Raw genomic sequence first — 18,976 nt, forward strand, 5'->3', positions numbered from 1 at the left:
ATCGAACCCACCGACTCATGGAAGCCGTGGAAAGTTTCTCACCTTTGCGAGCCGGACCAAAATTAACAAACATTGAATCCCCTTTACGAAAAGGAGCCACCACCCGCAGATACTCCAACAAAACCCTACGTACATCCAACGAATGCAAACGGACCTCCTCCCTTGATGAGGGATTCGGACAAAATGAAGGAAGGATGACCTCCTGCCTGGAATGGAATGAAGAATTGACTTTTGGAATAAAGGAAGGCACCGGAACCAGAACCACCCTATCGGGAAAAATCTTACAAAAAGGAAAGGAACACCCCAATGCCCCCAATTCCCCCAACCGACGAGCCGAAGTAATGGCTACCAAAAAGAACGTCTTCAAAGATAGATGTCGCAAAACACAGTCCCCCAATGGTTCAAAAGGGGCCTCCGTCAACACATCCAAAACCAAGGACAGATCCCATGAAGGAAAAGAACGTACCGGGCGAGGAAATAAATTAATAAGCCCTTGAAAAAATCTAGGCATCAATCGCCCTTCATCCTGAAGATTACGCCATGATCCTCTGAATGCCTGAATAGCCGCCCACTGTACCCGAAGAGACACCACTGACAACCCTAAATGAGCACCGTCCTGAAGGAACTGCATCACCTCAAAGATAGAAGCGCAGGTAGGATCCAACTCACGACTTAAGCACCAAGACGAAAACACCTTCCACTGTCTACCATAAGAAAGCAAAGTTGAACGTCTCCTTGAAGCCAGCAAGGTAGAACTCAAAGCCAACGGCACCCCAAGATCTGTCAACCCCCTTCATTCAACTTCCAAGCCGTCAAGTGTAACCTCCTCAACGACCCCAATGGGAGGCAGGGAAACTCCAGGGGAGACGGACAAAGAGGCAGAGGCCACATCCTCCCCTCCGCCATCAGCATCAACAATGGGAACCAATTCGCCCTCGGCCAAAGTGGCGCAATTAGGATAACCCTGGACCCCAGATCCCTCACTCGTAACAGAAACGCCCTGAGTAGTTGAAAAGGAGGGAACGCATACAAAAGGCCCTGCGGCCAAGGACATGACATCCCGTCCACCTCCCATGCTTGGGGACACCGAAACCGGGAGCAGAAGCGCTCCACTTTCGCATTCCCTACTGACGCAAACACATCCAGCACTGGAAGACCCCAAAGCCGAACCAGATGCTGAAACAGAGACTTCCGGAGAGAGAAAAGTTGAGAGGAAGGAATCACTCTGCTCAGTAGATCCGCCCGAACATTTACCACCCCCCGAATGTACGTAGCCCTGAGAGAGGGAACCCACTCCTGAGCCCACACAAAAATCTCCCTGACTAGATTGAACAGAGCCCTCGACCTGGTCCCCCCATGTCGATTGACATAAGCCTTGGCCACTAAGTTTGTGCGAACCAGAACCGCTGACCCCCTCAGGGAATCCTCAAAACGGACCAGAGCCAGGAATACTGCCCGCAATTCGCGCCAATTTGATGACCGACTCGCCTCCCGAGGGGACCAAAACCCCTGAATCTGAGCTGACCCCATCCATGCCCCTCAACCGGAGAGGCTGGCATCCGTCGTCACCACCACGGGTCTCAGAGGCGATAAAGAAACCCCTACCCTCATGTGGTCTGCATCCAACCACCATTGCAACTCACTGCGAATCAATCCGGACCCTGGAACCCTGTCCTTCAGAGAACCGGACCCTGGAGCCCACCTTCTCAAGAACCATGTCATCAAGCACAGGAGAAGGAAACGTGCCCAAGGAACCAGAAATATCACCGACGCCAAATGACCCTGCAGATGCAACCATAGAAGAGCTTGGGGAGCAGACAGTAACAATACCTTCCTTACCAAAGCTTGGAGTACACCCAACCTTTTTTCTGACACAGTCACCAACCCTAGAAGAGTCTGAAACCGAGCCCCTAGAAAAACCAGATCTGGGACGGCCCTAAGTCTGACTTCTCCCAAGTGATTAAAAACCCGTGATTTTGCAGGACCCCCAGAACTTGGGCCACCTGCCTCTGCAAAAGGTCTCGTGATTGGGCATGAATCAAAATGTCGTCTAGATAAGGATGCAGAAACACCCCTTCTGAATGAAGCAAAGCCACTAGAGGAGCCAGCACCTATGTGAAAATTCGAGGAGAAGATTTTAGACCGAAAGGCAGAACGCAAAACTGAAAATGGTCCTGACCCACAGCAAACCTCAGGAACTTTTGAGAGGATCTTGCCACAGGCACGTGTAGGTAAGCATCCTGCAGATCCAGTGACACCAGAAAGTCCCCTTGCCTGACCAATGGAAAAATAGTCTGAATGGACAGCATGCGGAAATGCACTGTCCTGATCCAGGTATTCACCTCCTTTAGATTGAGCACAGGTCGAAATCCCCCTGAAACTTTCTGTACAAGAAACAAGACCGAATAAGTGCCCTGACCCCGTTCGTCTAGCAGAACGCGGGAAATGGCCCCTTTGACCTGTAAGTCTCGCACTCCGTCCAATAATGCTCTTCTCCGTGACCCCTCTGAAGGCAGAGGTGTGGGACGCACCCCTGAATCTGGAGGAACCACAACAAAATCTATGACATAACCATTGGTCACAATGTCTAGTACCCAATGATCGCCAGGCCCACAGCGATTGTCAGGACTCCTTCTTGAAACCACCCCGGGTCGCAGGAGCAGACTTCTTAGGCGAAAAACGCGGCTGAAAACGCCGTTTCCTAAATGAAAAGGTTTTAGCATCCCTAGTAGGAGAAGATCTGGAATGCTTCTTCCACCCTTTACCCGAAGAAGAACCCCCTTTAAAAGGTAAGGCATGCTTCCTCTCCTTAAATGCCTTGGAAAGCATGGACGGCAATTGTTCTCCAAACAGGTTACGGCCTTCAAACGGCAGTCTCAACAAGGCCGCCTTTTCCCCTGGATCAGCCTTCCAGGAACGCAACCAGAGGGACCTACGAGCCCCAATCAAAGACCCGGAAGCCAGAGCCGAAGTACGGACCACATCTGAAGACACATCAGCCCACAATCTGGCCTGCAGCTCCATACCAGCCAGGAGCTCTGAACATTCCGCCCCTTCCTGTACAGCTACCGCCAGTTTATCAAAGTCTTGAACCAATGACTGTGACGCATAAGCAGAATAAATCCCTGCCTTCAGCGCCAGATTCTCCGCAGCAAAAGCCCTCTTAAGACCCAAATCCACTTTACGGTCTGTGGCATCCGTAGGCACACAATCCTCCGGATTGACTGCCGTTTTGCCAATTAGAGTAGCCAAAATAGAGTCCAGGCGTATTGAAGGAGGCAAAACCTCCTCACCCTCAAGTAAGTAAAGTTTCTGAAGGAATCGTGGAACCTGAGCCTTCTCCACATCCTTCCACTCACGAAACACCATATCCTTCACAGGACCCTGGAAAGGCATGGCAAACTTCGAAGGTGTCTGATATTGAGGAAATAAATGAGAATCCGAGTTTGCAGGTTGAAACACTGGGAAACCCAAATTGTCCCGAACATGTGCCATCACTTCCCACATTTCTTCTCTGGACACATATTTCCCCCCAGATGACGTTGATGGGGCCTCATCCTCACTCTCTGACGAGGATTTCCTTGCCGCTACCGATGAGTGCGCACGCTTAGACTGACCAGACCTGGCCACGCCTGTTTGCAGTGCCCTGGTAACAGCAACCTCAATCATATCCTGTACTTCCTCTCTAGACATGAGGGAAGTACCCCTGTCAGGTACCTGTGAGTTCTCAGGAAGAGCAATGCTATCCTCACCTCCCTCCTCCGAGGAGGAAGAAGAGACAATCCTACGTCTCTTTGCTGGAGCTTTAGGCATGGTAAAACACCAAATAACACTGACTTACATACCAAAAAACTACCCTATATTTAGGTCCCTGGTCCTCCCCCAACAGGGCTCCACTTGTAAAATTTTCATAAAAACCACGGGCAGAACGCCCGTCCTACCTGAAAAGCATCCCAAAATTGAAGTTCCTCGGTTCCTCGCGGCTCCGCGGCGCGGAAACCTGGAAACCAATGCCCCAGCCACAGAGGGCCGGCTGACCCCGTCAGCCGGCCCCCAGTACACGCCTCTCGAGCAGCCATGCTGCTCGTTCAAGACGCGACCCAGCCGTAGCACTCCTCGCGGAGCTCCGCGTCCCGAGAAGTGCCTCCTTCGACGACCTCCAGGCCCCGCCGTGCAGGTAAGAAAAGGGAAAGAGATTCGTCTAGTGTGGGCTAGACAAAAGAACAGGAGGGGATAAGGGTGGGGGGGGTTTTTGAAAGGGGAAGGGAGGGTCTAGGGGGGAGGCGGGAGGCCTCATTGGTTAAAAGGAAGGCGAGGGAGGGACGGGGGGTAATGTACCTGACATAGCGCAACAGTCGCCCTTGTAATGGTGATAACTGCGTGAAGGGTGTCTATTACTGTTCAATCTTAAACCTGGCATACACAAGGTGAGGCCTATAATAAAATCAGCCGGAGACAGCTTTACTGGGGTCATACCCAAAACGAGCCACGCCCGTGACAACCTTTCTTTTTATTGACTTTATCACGTGGGCCAGGGCGGCACCACATTTTATGGGTCTAACGGATCCCCCATTCCTGTTACTCTCAGCATGGTGCGCAATAGCGCGCCACAACTACTTTACATGCACAACATTACAAATGGGGGAAATACGTTCTCCCGATTATTATTTTTAAACTCTCCCACTTCCCTTTTCTAAAATGTTGGCATGTATGAAGCTCGCCTTATAAGCACAAGTGTTCACTTTCTTCCTCTATTCACCTGGCCACGTGCTTGTTAGGTTATCAACCAGGGATATACCAGGCTACAAGGGGTGTTGTAAAGGAGTGTTATTTGAACCGGAGTGAAGAATCACCCTGTGATGTTAGGGACGGATGTCATGGGAGATAATGAAGGGGCCGGTTGGTTTGGCGCCAACAGGCAGTAGCCCCAAGCAATGACGAGTGTGGTGTGATTATTTGTACTCCTTTTATCTCCAGTGTCTAGTGCTCCCCGCTAGGCTCTAACCCCCTCACAGACCTAACGGTGCTCAGGCACAACCATATATAACACAAGTAATTGCACAACATAAACAATAAAGCACAACCTCCAGAAAAGCATGGTATCCGTCCAACCAAGGCCTGTGACACACCCTCATAAGTATGGAGCGCTATATAAATGCTACTAAAACACAATATCACACAACTACAATACAATCTAAAGTACTCCTTCCATACATGCCATTAGGTGAACTGCAACTTTCCCATTCTTACGGACTATTGTTGTAGGAAAATGTATGAAATAGTGACCTGGTATTTTTATGAGCCTGGGGCATTTTATCAGCGATGCCTATCTAGGCCCAAGTCGCGGACCTAGGCCGGCCACTTCTGAAATATCAAAACCAGATTTCACCGCTGTTCACGCTTCTTTCGAAATAAATAGGTCAGCTTTCTCGCGCGCTCGATAACAAACCGTTTTATCGGATCCCATCTCTTCTAAATTGGCGGCATTTCTAGAGAGAAAGCGAGAGCAGAACAAAAGGCTTCCGCTGAGGCAGCGGCACCGAACGACTTTTAAAAATTCATTAAGGCAGCAGGAGCGGGCCTGAGATTACAGGAAGATGAAGGAACGGAGGAGACAATACAGGCCCGTCCTCGGCGCCATCTGGCCTCGCCCGGGAAGAGTTTGGAAGCGCGTCTGAAACAAGCAGCTGCGCGCGCCGAACAATGCGCTCGCGCTGCGCGAAAGTAAGGCAGTTCTCTGTATAGAAACAGAAGTTTGACGTCAGATAAGATCCACCAGGCCAATCCAGCCTGCCCATTCCTTTCAAGCCCCTGCTCTCCCTCCCGGAGCCACGGCTTTCTGGGTGCTATGGTTCTGTCCTAAGCCTCCTTGAATTAATTTCCTCTTTTTGTCTTCATTGCTTTTGCTTTGAGTGATCATGTAGGGACAACTTGCAAAGCTTTTTACAGTCATAAATTAGCATATTTAAAGAGTAGCTTTTTTTCACTCATAACATTTCTTACACCCCCTAAAGTGTGCGTGCATGAATCCTAAATATGTATAAACTAGTCAGACGCTTGTAAATTCTGTGTACAAAATGAATGCTGCAATTTGACCATGTTCCTGTGAACCTTATTCAGACTCCTGTTTTTTTTTGTTTTGTTTTCAAGACCCATCCTATATGCACCTGCCCTTTCAACTTCCATATTCCATAGATGCCAACATTTGAAAACTTGAAAGTGGGAGATTGTGAAAAAATGGGGGTATGTATTTTACCCATTGACTTTTAGAGGCCATTTTAGGCGAGAGATCACACAACTAAAACCATTTGTGGCATCTAAAATCGAGAGGCTCCCGTCTGAACTAGGTCTGCTGGCATGTATGACCGAGCATAAGAGGTCTTTAAGGGCGCAGAGGCTTTGCCCACCTCTACAGCTGCCTTAAAGATACCCTACTGATAATTAAAGTAAACAAAGACAGAAAAGCAGTATTAAAATGAATGAAGACGATTTTTTATATAATGTTCCACTTAAGTATTATATCAGGGCCTTTGCAGAATTCTAAAACGAACAAATGCCCAGGATTTGGCTCTGTGAAAGTTGGCAGCCAAAAACGTGAAACCTACATATCACAAGTGCAGATTCCCATAGGGCAGAGTTAGCATTTTACCTGTTTATGGTTTATCAACAAGTACCACTGAGTTGGGAAATAATAATGCAGATTACGACTGTCTGAAGTTGCTATGTAAGCACTGGTAGCCTTAAGTGAAGGATCAAAGACAAATTCTATAGAGTCAGGATGAAATATTGGCCGGGGGAAAGGGAACTTTTATGATATAACAAGGATGTGAATACAACAGATGAGGGACCCTCACTCTAGTCAGGGTAAGTATCCACACAGCTAAGATAACCCGTGCTCACCCCCTTGGTAACTTGGCACAGGTAGTCATGCTTATCTCAGAGGCAATGTGTAAAGTATTTGTACACACACACACACACACACACACACACACACACACAGTAGCACAGTGAAAACATCACAAAAGTACCCCACACCAGTTTTAGAAAAATAGCCAACATTTATTTGAGTAAAACAATACCAAAACGACAAAATCCAACATAAACAAGCAATGCTATTACTTTTAAAAGATTAAATGTAATTGTAGTTCCTTGACATCAATGAAGTGCTTGACTGAGCCAAAGCACCTGAGATGCATCATAAACGAAGACGATGTGGCTGCAGGGAAGGTGATGTGTTAAAAGAGCTGGAGGTGCATTGGTTCCTTACTGTTGCAAGGGAGGTGATGCACCAGTTCCTTACTTCTAGGCAGGGGAGGTGATGCATCGGTTCCTTTCTGCTACTAGGGAGGTGATGCGCTATTTGTCACACAAAGGGTTGGTTCCTTACTGTGGTGTGCTGTCGCTGAAGAAAATGACACCCAGGGGCGATGAGTCGAAGATGTATCGAAAATTAAGCCACAATGCATCGATATCATAGTGATGAAGCAGGTAATGCATCAGAGTCAGGGTGGTGCGTCACAGACTTCGGTGAGGCGGTGCTTGAAACTCATGCAGTGGTGATTCTTCTGACATGCTGCAATGGAAAGCAGGGGCCTGCATGGAAAACCGTGATCATTGCATCAAGTGGGGGTCAAGCTCCCGTGTGGGCAGTGGAGCTGTGTCAAAATCTTACAGTGATGTGTCGGTTCGGAATGATGGTATGGGTCGATGCGTTGATTTTCGTCTTGTAACACCAAAAACCTCCTTCAAGGGCCCAGACTGGATTTTGCACTACTTCAGAGGACAGGCCTCTCAGCAGAAGAGCTCAGATGCTGGCAAATTACATATTTGATGTCCCTGAGACTTCTTAACAAGAGACAAGTTCAACTCAAGCCCTTGGAGAACCTTGGAAAGCAGGATGTAGAAAGCAAGGTCCAGTCCTTTCACTCCCAGGACAGAAGCAGCAAGCAGCAGGCCAGCACAACAAAGCGACAGGCAGAGTGGTAGCCCCCCTACAACATCCAGCTCTTCTTCCTGGAAGAATGTCCTCAGTCCAAAAGTGTTCTAGATTTGTGGTGTCAGAGGTCCGGTACTCATACCCATTTCTGTCTTTGAAGTAGCAACACTTTAAAGAGAAGTCTTTGTAGTGCACAAGGCCCTCCCTTTCTTGCCCTGGCAACAGACATACCCCAAGGGGTTGGAGACAGCTTTGTGTAAGGACAGACATAACCCTATTCAGGTGCAAGTGTCAGCTCCTCCCACAACTCTAGCTTAGGAAGACCTTCAGGATATGCAGGGCACACCTCAGCTCACTTTGTGTGAGTGTTTAGAGTGAATTCACAAACATCCCAACTGTCATCCTGCCGCACACTATTCCACAGACAGGCAGAGGCATGGAATGGTTAAGCAAGAAAATGCCCACTTTCCAAAAGTGGCATTTTCAAATTTACAATTCAGAAACCAACTTCACCAAAATATGTATTTTAAATTGTGAGGTTGTATTAGAATATCTAGCCCTATCTCCACCTTCTTACACTTTATTGACTGGTTCTCTTGCCTTCAGCTTCAGGAATGAGTTCAATTAACTTCCACAGTCTGGGATGCTGTAGCCCTCATCTGGGGAAGCTGTAGCAGTCTCACATTGTTTGCATATCAGGCCAATCAGACTGTCCCTACAGCAAAGACGTACCAAATGCAAATGTACCTAGCACACAAGGGATGTCAGTGCAAAGGTCTGGGTGGCACATCAAAGTGGAACTTTATGTGTATGTGAGTGGGGCCAGTAGGCTGCACTCTCCTTGAAAAAGAGAAAAAAGTCTGCTCAGTTCTATCCATTCACAAAAATTGTTATGCTGCCACCACTGCTTCCTATGTTGACCAACAGAGTATACTTAGTTTGCACCCTCCAGGTCACAGAAAATGCTCATGTCTTTTGAATTGCTAAGGAAAAGCAGAGGTCTCAGTGCAGCTGCTCAATTGCCATGCTGGCTGGGCTTACAAAAATCAGCATGCCAGTTTTTTCCATGCAGTTTGGTCACTCAGGATAGAGATACACACTTATTTACCATGCGAGAGACATCCCTGTACCACCACACCCCATAAAACAAACTACAGATCGGGATGTCTTCTTGAATCTGCCTTGATTTCAACCAAGTGTCAGCAAATAGAACCATCAGTGTGTGTAAGGGAAACGAAACCAGGGTCGGCGCAAACAACTGCCTTAAAGCACCACCTCAAAAGGACAAAACAAGAGTGTCTAATTGCGCCAGATCCAAATTTACTAAGTGGATGGAAGTGGGGGATTGGAAAGATGTTATTTTGCCTGGGGTTCCCAGTATTCTCCAGATCTGCATAGAACTCTCTTCTGAAATTTCTAAATCTCTGATTTCCAATATGTATGTGTAGATTTCCTTGGTTCTGAGAACTCTAGAGCTCTACGCTCAAAGGATAGTGTCTAACGGGTTTCAAATACTTGGCTAGGTGATACTGACTCAATCACAAAACAACAGTATTTAGTATAGAAAAGAAACGCTACCCAGTAAAACCGTAAAAATCAATTTTCCTGCAACAGTAAAATTACATTAGTTCCTAGGTTTTCAACTACTAACGTGACCCTTTCTAGCTAGATATTGTGGTTGGCATACGTTTATATACTTCAATTTTCTTCAACATAAGTATGCTGCCAGTTGTTCAATATTAAAGGCTAAGGGTGTTGCAGAGTTTTATATAGATATACCTCGCTCATGTAACCAAATAAAAGTGGAGCTTCCTTATGGGAGCCATTTAAAGGGTCCCCCAAAGACCCAAAGAATAGCTGTAATTTTGTAACCTGGATCATTCTTAAAGTGCTGCTCCCAAGAACCTGTGGCACATACTAAAGAAGGTTAATTGTAATAGAAACATCTCCATAAATAACTTGTGTCAAACTACAAAAAAAATCAAAGGTGCTTGTAAGAAAATGGATTATAATTTTGGGGGTGGTGGCAACTACCCACCTCAAGAACAGTGATAACCCTTGTCAGGGTGAACTCTCAAAGTCACTAAATTAACCTGAGCTCAACTCCCTGGTAACCATGGCATGCAGCAGACAGGCTTATTTTAGGGCAATGTGTAAAGTATTAATGCAGTACCAAAACAGTAATAAAGTCGAAATGCAAAACAAATCAAATCCAGTGGATTAGATAAAAAGAGCAACATTTAATCAACAACATTTTAAAAATCTAATAAATGGAACTGGAGATATGATTTGTTAAAAGTTTTTAAGTAGGAATAGCTCAAAAAGCATTAAGAGGCCAACAACAGTCAATGGTCATGGTAGACTGAAACCTTGTTACTGCACATGATGCAAAGTGGGTTGGATACATCCATCAGGTTTGTCCTGGTAAAACCGCTGACTTTCTGACTTTAGTCCTTTAAGTCCCAATACAACACAAGCGTACTCTTTTAAAGCCCCACCAGGACACGAGGTTAAGCATTTAAAGATTCACAGCATGTCAGGCATAGAGCAAACAGTAGGGTTCAGTCCAGGTCCAGCTGCCACTAGTCAGCTTGGTTGTTCAGGAAAGGGTCTCTTGTACATTGTTGTGTCCCTGTAGCTTTAACAAGAGGTCGGCCTTGACCCTTGAAGACCACTTCTTTGTCCTAGCTACAAGAAGAAGCAAGTACAGTCTTTTAGGGCTCCTCTCAGATAACAGAGAGCAGTCTTCTTCTGTGCTTCCTCAGGTACGAACTAGCGGCTGAGTATGACTCCTGGGCATGCCCTAAACAATGAGGTAAAAGTTCCTGAGGGCAAACATTATGCACATTGGTTTTTTTCAAGATGACTGAAGTATTCCGCAGCAGTAAACTTGGGCTCTGGGGGCTTGGGTTACTTGGGAGGAGTGTACTATGGTAATTCTACTGCCCTAATACTATAATCTAGTTTGGGGAAGACATTGTACCCCCAATAAACCCACAAATCAAAGTCTGGTAGAACAAAGCGGGGTTGTTCAGCAACTAGGCAGTGAATACACAGGATTTGTTTTGGCATCCTGTTTGCCTTACTTTCAAGTATTATATGTAAGCCCCAGCAGACCAGTTAAGCAGGATTTTACACTGCAACAGGAGCTAACACTGTGATGCCAACAAGAGGCCCCTGTGATTAGAACCTGCCTGGCTGAGTCGACAAAAGAAAGAACATGCTCAGGTGTTAGCTAAGATTCACTTGTGAACTTCAGACAGACAAACATTAACTTTCTAAAAGTTACTTTTACTTAATATTTATTAAAAATCTTACCTCACCATTGAATAGGCTTTTGAATACCTATTAAAATAGTTATTTAATTATTGTTCTAGCTACAGCTAGTCCCATTCCCGAGATACAATGTTAGGATTTTTAATCTGTACTCTGCTTTTCTACATAGAACAGCTAAGCATACCACAGAGGAAAATAACGTTTGGGTGCTAGTCACTGTAAGGACAATATTAATTTTGTACATGCCTTACATTTAAATACCATGCCACCTGCCTTGCGTGTAACAAGGCCTTTATAGGGGTGACTTACTAATATTTTAAAATCTGAGCTGTCACGAAGGTTTATTTTGACTGGTCAAATTGCAGTTTTTACACTGCTACAGTCATGCTTGCATGCCCAGTGTAGTGGATGGCACTATAGGTGCTGCAGTCCACTAGCAACATTTATCTTTCATACCCTGGGTAGATTTTGTAACATGCTAGGGACTTCTATGCGTCTGCTCAGCCTAATGGGTCACAATGCTATATTTGCAAGTTGTGGAATACAGTATTTTGTTATGAACAGGTCACATTAGCTGTGAGAGCTGCCATGTTATAAAACATATGAAGTTTATAGGAATGCCCTTAATTGCAATTACAAACCTATATGAAAATGCTTTTTATGCAAACAGTTAAAAACCAAGAGTCCGATTCCCAAAGCGTTTCTTATGAGTAAATGTGATTCACTTGCAAACAAAGCTCTACTTGGCATGGCATTCTTATTCGCCTGTGCATGTGTCCTTTACACATATTACACATATGTGTGTGTCTCTGCAACCTATAGAACTAATTTCGTCCACTTCCATCATCCATTTGACATGCACTAAAATGGTGCCCAGGAACCTGATGAAAGATGAAGAGCTTTAGTGAGCTCCCAGGGCTATAAAGTAATATTTAAATGATAATTAGAACATTATGGCTTACTTATCAATCCGAAAGCTCTTGAGCCATTGTAATGGGCATGAAAAGCTGTATATAAGTGTAAGTTGTGCAGATAATACAGAAAAGTGCACATATTGTTGCACGGGTGGCAAGTATGGAAATAGCATTTCTCCACGGAATGTTCAGAGAATTACAAGCGAATGTGGAATTGTTTTTACCCCTTTGCTGCCAGGCCTTTTCCCCCCCTCCTGTGCCAAGCCTTTTTTTTTTACTGTCCGGGTTAGTTTGCGCCTAGGCCCCATAACGTTTTGTCCACACAAGCTATCCACGCCAAATTTGCATCCTTTTTTCCAACGTCCTGGGGATTCTAAAGGTACCCAGAGTTTGTTTGTTCCCCTGGAAGAGACTGAGAAATTAGCCAAATTACAGTTAAAATTAGTTTTTTTTGGAAAAAAATTGGGAAAAGTGCTGCAGATGAAAGCATCAGGTTTTTTCCATGCAAATGGCATCAACAAAAGGTTTGTGGTGCTAAAATCACCATCTTCACGGCTTTTCAGGAACAGGCAGACTTAAATCAGAAAAACAATTTTTTCAACACAGTTTTGGCATTTTATTGGGACATGCTCCATTTTGACTATTTTTTGTGCTTTCAGCCTCCTTCCAGTTAGTGATAGAAATAGGTGTGAAACCGATGGCGGATCCTGATCCCAGACAGCTAAACATTTCTGAAAAGTAGACTAAATACTGAATTCAGCAAGGGGTGATTTGCGTAGATCCTTCAAAGTTTTGCTATAGAAAGTAACAGTTGAAATAAAAATATATTAACATTGAGTTGACGGAAACAGCCATTTCTGTCTATGTTTTCTTCTGTAACTTTGTTCAGCTATGGCAAATTTTTTAAAGCAATATACTGTTACTTCTGCTGGACCCTTCTGGTTACGGGGATATATTGGGCTTGTAGGTTCATGAAGAACCCAAGATACCCAAAACCAATAAATGAGCTGCACCTTGCAATGGGTTTTATTGTATACCGGGTATACAGAAATTCATTTGGTAAACATAAAGAGTGAAAAACAGGTATCAAGGAAATCTATGTATTTCCGAAATGGGCACAAGATATGGAGTTTAGAAACAGTGGTAATTTGCACATCTCTGAATTAGGGGGTATCCATACTAGCATGTGAATAACATGGTATATCTCAAAATGCCTTCTTTCTTAGACACTGTCTTACATTTGGAAGGCACAAATGTAGAGAAAGACAATTGGCAATGACACTTGTTCTGCTGTTCTGATAAAAATGGTACCTCACTTTTGTGCGCAGGCCTAGTGCCCGCTACAGAAAATGCCCCAAAATGGAACGTGGACACATCACATTTTTACATTGAAAACAGAATAGTTTTTTGCAACGTGCCTAGCTGTGGATTTTGGGCTCCAGCTCAGCCAGCACTTTTGGAAACCTAGCAGAGCTTTACATTTTTTTAAACTAGACACTTAGGGGAGTTCAGGAGGGGGTGACTCGTGGGGCTGTCATCAGCTTCTGTCCAGAATCCTTTGCAAACCTCTCAATTTGGCTAAAAACACTTTTTCCTCACATTTTGGTGATGAGAAATTCTGGACTCTGAGGGGAGCCACGAACTTCCTTCCACCCCGCATTCCCCCAAGTCTTCCAATTAAAATGGTACCTCACTTGTGTGGGTGGGTCAAGTGCTCGTGACAGGGAAGGTCCCAAAGCACAATGTGGACACACCAAAATTATCCATTACAAACTACCTGTTTTTGCAAGAGGGGCACCTGCGTTTTTTGGTTTAAGGCTCAGTGGCCATCTAGGAAAATCTACCAAATCCAGACATTTCTGAAAACTAGACATCCGGGGAAGTCCAGGGAGGTGTGGCTTGTGTGGATCCCCCAACATTGTCTTGCCCAGAATCCCCTGAAAAGCCCAAAGCAGAGTCAACCTAAAAACGTATAAAAAATTGTGCTTATCAACTTACTTCGATATTCCCTCAATTGCTACACATTTTTCACCCTTCCCTGTCGCAGGGACTTGGGCCACCCACACAAGTGAGGTACTGTTTTTATCAGGAGACTGAGGGGAACGCTGGGTGATAGGAAATTTGTGCTGGTGTGCTGATTCTACACAGAAATGTGAGATAAATATTATTACTTTGCTAAATTTGAGGTTTGCAGGGGATTATGGGTAAGAAAGTGTTAGGGGATCTACACAAGCCACACTTTCCTGGACTCTCCCGGGTGTCTAGTTTAAAAAAATGTCTGGGTTTCACAGGTTTCTCTAGAGGACCGCCGAGCCTGGGACCAAAAAAGCAGATGCCCAGCGTGCAAAAATAGGTTGTTGTGCAATAAATAATTTGATGTGTCGATGTTGTGTTTTGGGCCCTTCCCTGTCGTGGGCACATGGCCCACCCACACAAATGAGGTAGCATTTTTAGGGTTAGACTAGGGGGAACGCAGGGTGGTAGGAAGTTTCTGGTTTACTTCTGTTTCTGGATGAATATGGCATAGAAATGTATGGCAAATGTGTGATTTTCGTCACATTTTGAAGTTTGCAGGGCATTGTGGGTAAGACTCCCCCTGGTGTTCTAGTTTTCTAACATATCTAGAGTTGGTAAATTTTCCCTAGACAAGAATAGAGGACGCTACCAAGTCTCTTACTTCTGTGATGTCCAAAACACTCAGATTGTGAAAAAAAAGTCCTTTGTTTTTGTTAAAAAGACCCACACCCACCAACCTAGTTGGTGGCGTGCTTCATCACTGGGGTCCCTCCCGAGACACCTAGCATGTCAGGGATGTGCTCTGATGCCTAGTTACAGCGGAGTGGGGTTTTGTTCTTGAAAACAGACATACTGGTTGGATTTGGCATGAGGGTGAGTGATGGTTCAATAGATCAAATTTTATTAACAAGAGATTTCACAAAAAATGAAATGCACTGTTAATAACTGAAAGGCCAAAAAACTGAACCAATGACTCATAGCTCGTGAGTTGTAAAGCAGCGTCAAGGCACCAACCGCTTTACAGTCCTTTCACACATCTTTCATACTTGAAACGCACAAAACCATTTATGCTGCCAACCGCTGGCCCAGCACATTACTACACTCACATAAACAGACAGCGCCATTCAAGGGCCCATCACTTTCATACGCCCACATGCCTGACACAGCAATCACACCAGCTGATGGACTGTGTGGACTGGCATTTGGCTAGCAGTGTGTTGTAGTGACCAGCAGCAAGTCACTACTTACACCGCCAGCCAAGTGCCAGCTCCTACACACCACCAACCAAGCACCAATCCACATACACTGGCATCCATGCGCCAGTCCACGCACACCACCAGCCAAGTGCCAGCTCACTGACACTGCCAGCCAAGCACCAGTCCACAAACGCTGCCAGCCAAGTGCCACTCCATGCACACCACTAGCCAAGTGCCACTCCATGCACACTGTCAGCTAAGCGCCAATCTACAAACACCGCCAGCCAAGCGTCAATCACTCAAAGAGGTGATCTGCCCAAAGAGGGGCAGAAACAGCCAAAAGTAGTGCCCCACCAAAGGGGAGCGACCCTTGCCCAAGGGATCGCACCCGAGCACAAAAAATATGCTTTATAAATAAATTCCTGGTGTCTAGCACAAAAAAATGGCCGATCTACCCGAAGGAGGCAGAAACGGCCAACATATATGCTCTCCAAAGGGGAGCGACCCTTCCCCAAGGGATCACTCCCCAAACAATGCATCTAATAAAAAAACACAAACTCCCCGGTATCTAGTGAGCATTCCAATAGTCAAAGAGATATTGGAGGAAAGGAAAAGCCTTTCCTTTTCCCCAATGCCTCTTTTGTAGTCCCCCCCCCCCCAGGAGCAACATACCTGTTTCTCCGAAGACACGCTGAGAGCAAATGGCTTCCAGCGTGTTGGGTGACCTCTAATGACGTCAGAACGCAGTGCGTACTGACGTCATTCGATGACGGGGGCGTTGGGGTGGAAGCGGAAGTGCATCTGCTGCCATCCCTGCCCAGGGGGTTTTAGTGGGGGCTCCTCTGTGGGAGTGTCAGCACTTCACCGTGGGCGGGTGCCTGAACGTAATGGTTACATCCTTGGTACACAACAACCGCAGCCGAGGTCGTAACCATTATGTCCATGGCACCCAATGGTTAATCATAGAACTATGTAATGTGTACAAATGCAACATTGCACAAGTCTAGGACCGAAAACGAGACAAAATTCAGCTACCATTGTGAATATCGTGCAGTTACGTAAACAGACTAGATGTGTAGTATATACAAACAATTACATATTGCCAACATAGTAAGTGGAAACTATGCATGCCATAATTTACAGCTATTTATTGGTTTAGGTACAGGAGTGTCCTCCCGTGTGGCATTGACTAACCGGGTACATGAGCAATTATAATGCTTCTCTCTTACTGACATCCCATTTTAGGCGGGCATTAACCACTCTCTTTTGCCGGGCATCCAACAAACATGCGCAAACACTACTTCACTGCAATAGGAAGTCTAGTGTGTGTAGCATACAATACTTCACACTGAGTATGCAAGTGTGTGTAGGAGTACAATTCTTCACTTTGATGTGCATAGAGTACTTCACTCTCACGGGCTGTAGTACTTCATTTTGAACACCTCAGTGGGTGTGGTCTTACTGCACTTCAGTCTCATTGGCATACAGTAGTTCATTCTGAAGGTCATACAGCAGTTGACTCTGACAGGCATAGAGCAGTTCATTCCAATGGGCATAGCACGTCACTTGATGGGCATTCAATATTTCACTTGGGTGGGCGCAAAGTATTTCACTCTGACGTGCACACTGTAATTAACTCCAATGGGTATAGTATTTCACTTCAATGGGCATTCAGAATTTCACTCTGTTGGTATTACAGTACTTCAGTCCGAAGTGCACAGAGTATTTCACTCTCATGGTCATACGGTACTTTACTTTGATGGGCACAATGCCACTCCGATGGGCCTAGTACTTCACTTCGATGGACATTCAGTATTTCACTCTGTTGGTATTACAGTACATCAGTCCAATGGGCACACAGTAATTCACTCAGAAGGACTTACAATCCCTAAAGTGTGAGAAATGGAGTTGCTTTGAAGGTTGACCGATTGAAGTCAGCCGACATGACACTTTTCTGGAGGACGAGGAAGATTTTGAGGGCACGTGGTCCTATGGAACACCACCAGAGGCATTTTGCTAGTTTGGAGAGTGAAAAGGACTCCAGGAAGACGCATAGCCCCCACATGCAACATATGCGCATAGACACTTTGGTCACGCCACTAAAAACTTCTTGGTAATACTCTGCTGTACTAGCATTTTAATCTGTTTTCATACATATTTTAAATTGTGCCACTTCTTTCTCACCTGCTGTCTGGTCCACCAGGGTTAATACCATTTGTGTGGAGAGAGCTTGTGTTTACTTCACTTCCGGTCTGCTCTATCCTCGAGGGGGTTGGCAGTCTAGCAACTGACCTCTGGCCTTCTACTTAACATGAGGCCGGCGCCGACGAACAGCGTATGCACATTGACGCTTTGTCATGCCGCCACAAACAGTTTGGCAATACTTTGCTGCACTAGCTTATTTAAACTGTTTTTATACATATTTTAAATTGCACTATTATTTCTCACCTGCTCTTCGGTCCACTGCAGTCGATACCATTTGGGTGGAGAGAGGTTGTATTTACTTCACTCCCGGTCTGCTCTATTCTCAAGGGGGTTTGCAGTCTAGTTATTGACCTCTGGTCCTCTACTTACCATGAGGCCAGTACCAGCGAGCAATGAACACACCAAAGGTGCACCAAAGGCAAGCCAGTCTGCGCCTGTCCACACCCGGCCGTTGCCAGGAGCCAGGAGCCCTTCCCCTTTTACCCCGTATGAAAGGTACACTGCTAGAATGACTTATTCTGCAGAAGACCTATGCAACTTAGACAGCGTTATTACTTCGGACATTGCCCCTTTTTCACCTCAGCTAGAAGGTCCCTTTGTAGAATTGTAGAACCTGCACATTTCAAAAGCTACACAAGGGACTTATGGACTGCCGAGCAGCTTCTGCAGCAGCCGCCAGTTATCCATTTTCTCCTGTTAGTTCTAGCTCACCCACTGACATAAGACACTTCTCTCCTACTGATGCCCCCCAGGCCTCCACTTGCATCACTGTTTTTTTATGCAATGTTAGGTCTCTCCCAAAACATGCTGTTGAAATCTGGAACCTGTTATCCTCACTTTTACCTGATATTGGTTTTCTAGCCGAAACCTGGCCATACTCTACTTCTTCAACCATTACGCTAGCAATTCCAGACACCTACCGAATTCTGAAGCTGGACAGAGAAGGAAGTGCTGGTGGTGGTACAACCATCATTTACAAAGACAAAGTTAAAGTCTAGCTTATAAATATTTTATTAGCAGTTTGGGCAGAGATCTGTGTTTTTAGGTGGAAGTCTCCCATAAGGACTGCTGGAGGGGAGCTCTATTATATCACCCTCCGGGGCCTAAAAGAGATTTTAGTCAGCTGCTTATTGAATTCATCGCTCCACATGTCCTTGCATCTAATAACTTTCTTTTATTAGGTGATTTCAACTTTCTCAGAGAGGATTGCTCGAACATTGAGGTAGCACAACTTACCGCTGATCTAACAACGCTAGGGCTTTCTCAGAAAGTCATAGGGCCCACTCATCTTGCAGGCCACAATTTAGATTTGATATTTATCAACCCTCCTCACTGCTGTGGGATGCCCCCAACCTCTAATATGTACAGTCCGCTCCCTAATCGGTTTTCAGATTGCAACACCCAAGGTGACTGAACATACACAGAGAGCCACA

This window comes from Pleurodeles waltl, chromosome 6 (genome assembly GCF_031143425.1).
Source record: "Pleurodeles waltl isolate 20211129_DDA chromosome 6, aPleWal1.hap1.20221129, whole genome shotgun sequence".
NCBI classification, from domain to species: Eukaryota; Metazoa; Chordata; class Amphibia; order Caudata; family Salamandridae; genus Pleurodeles; species Pleurodeles waltl.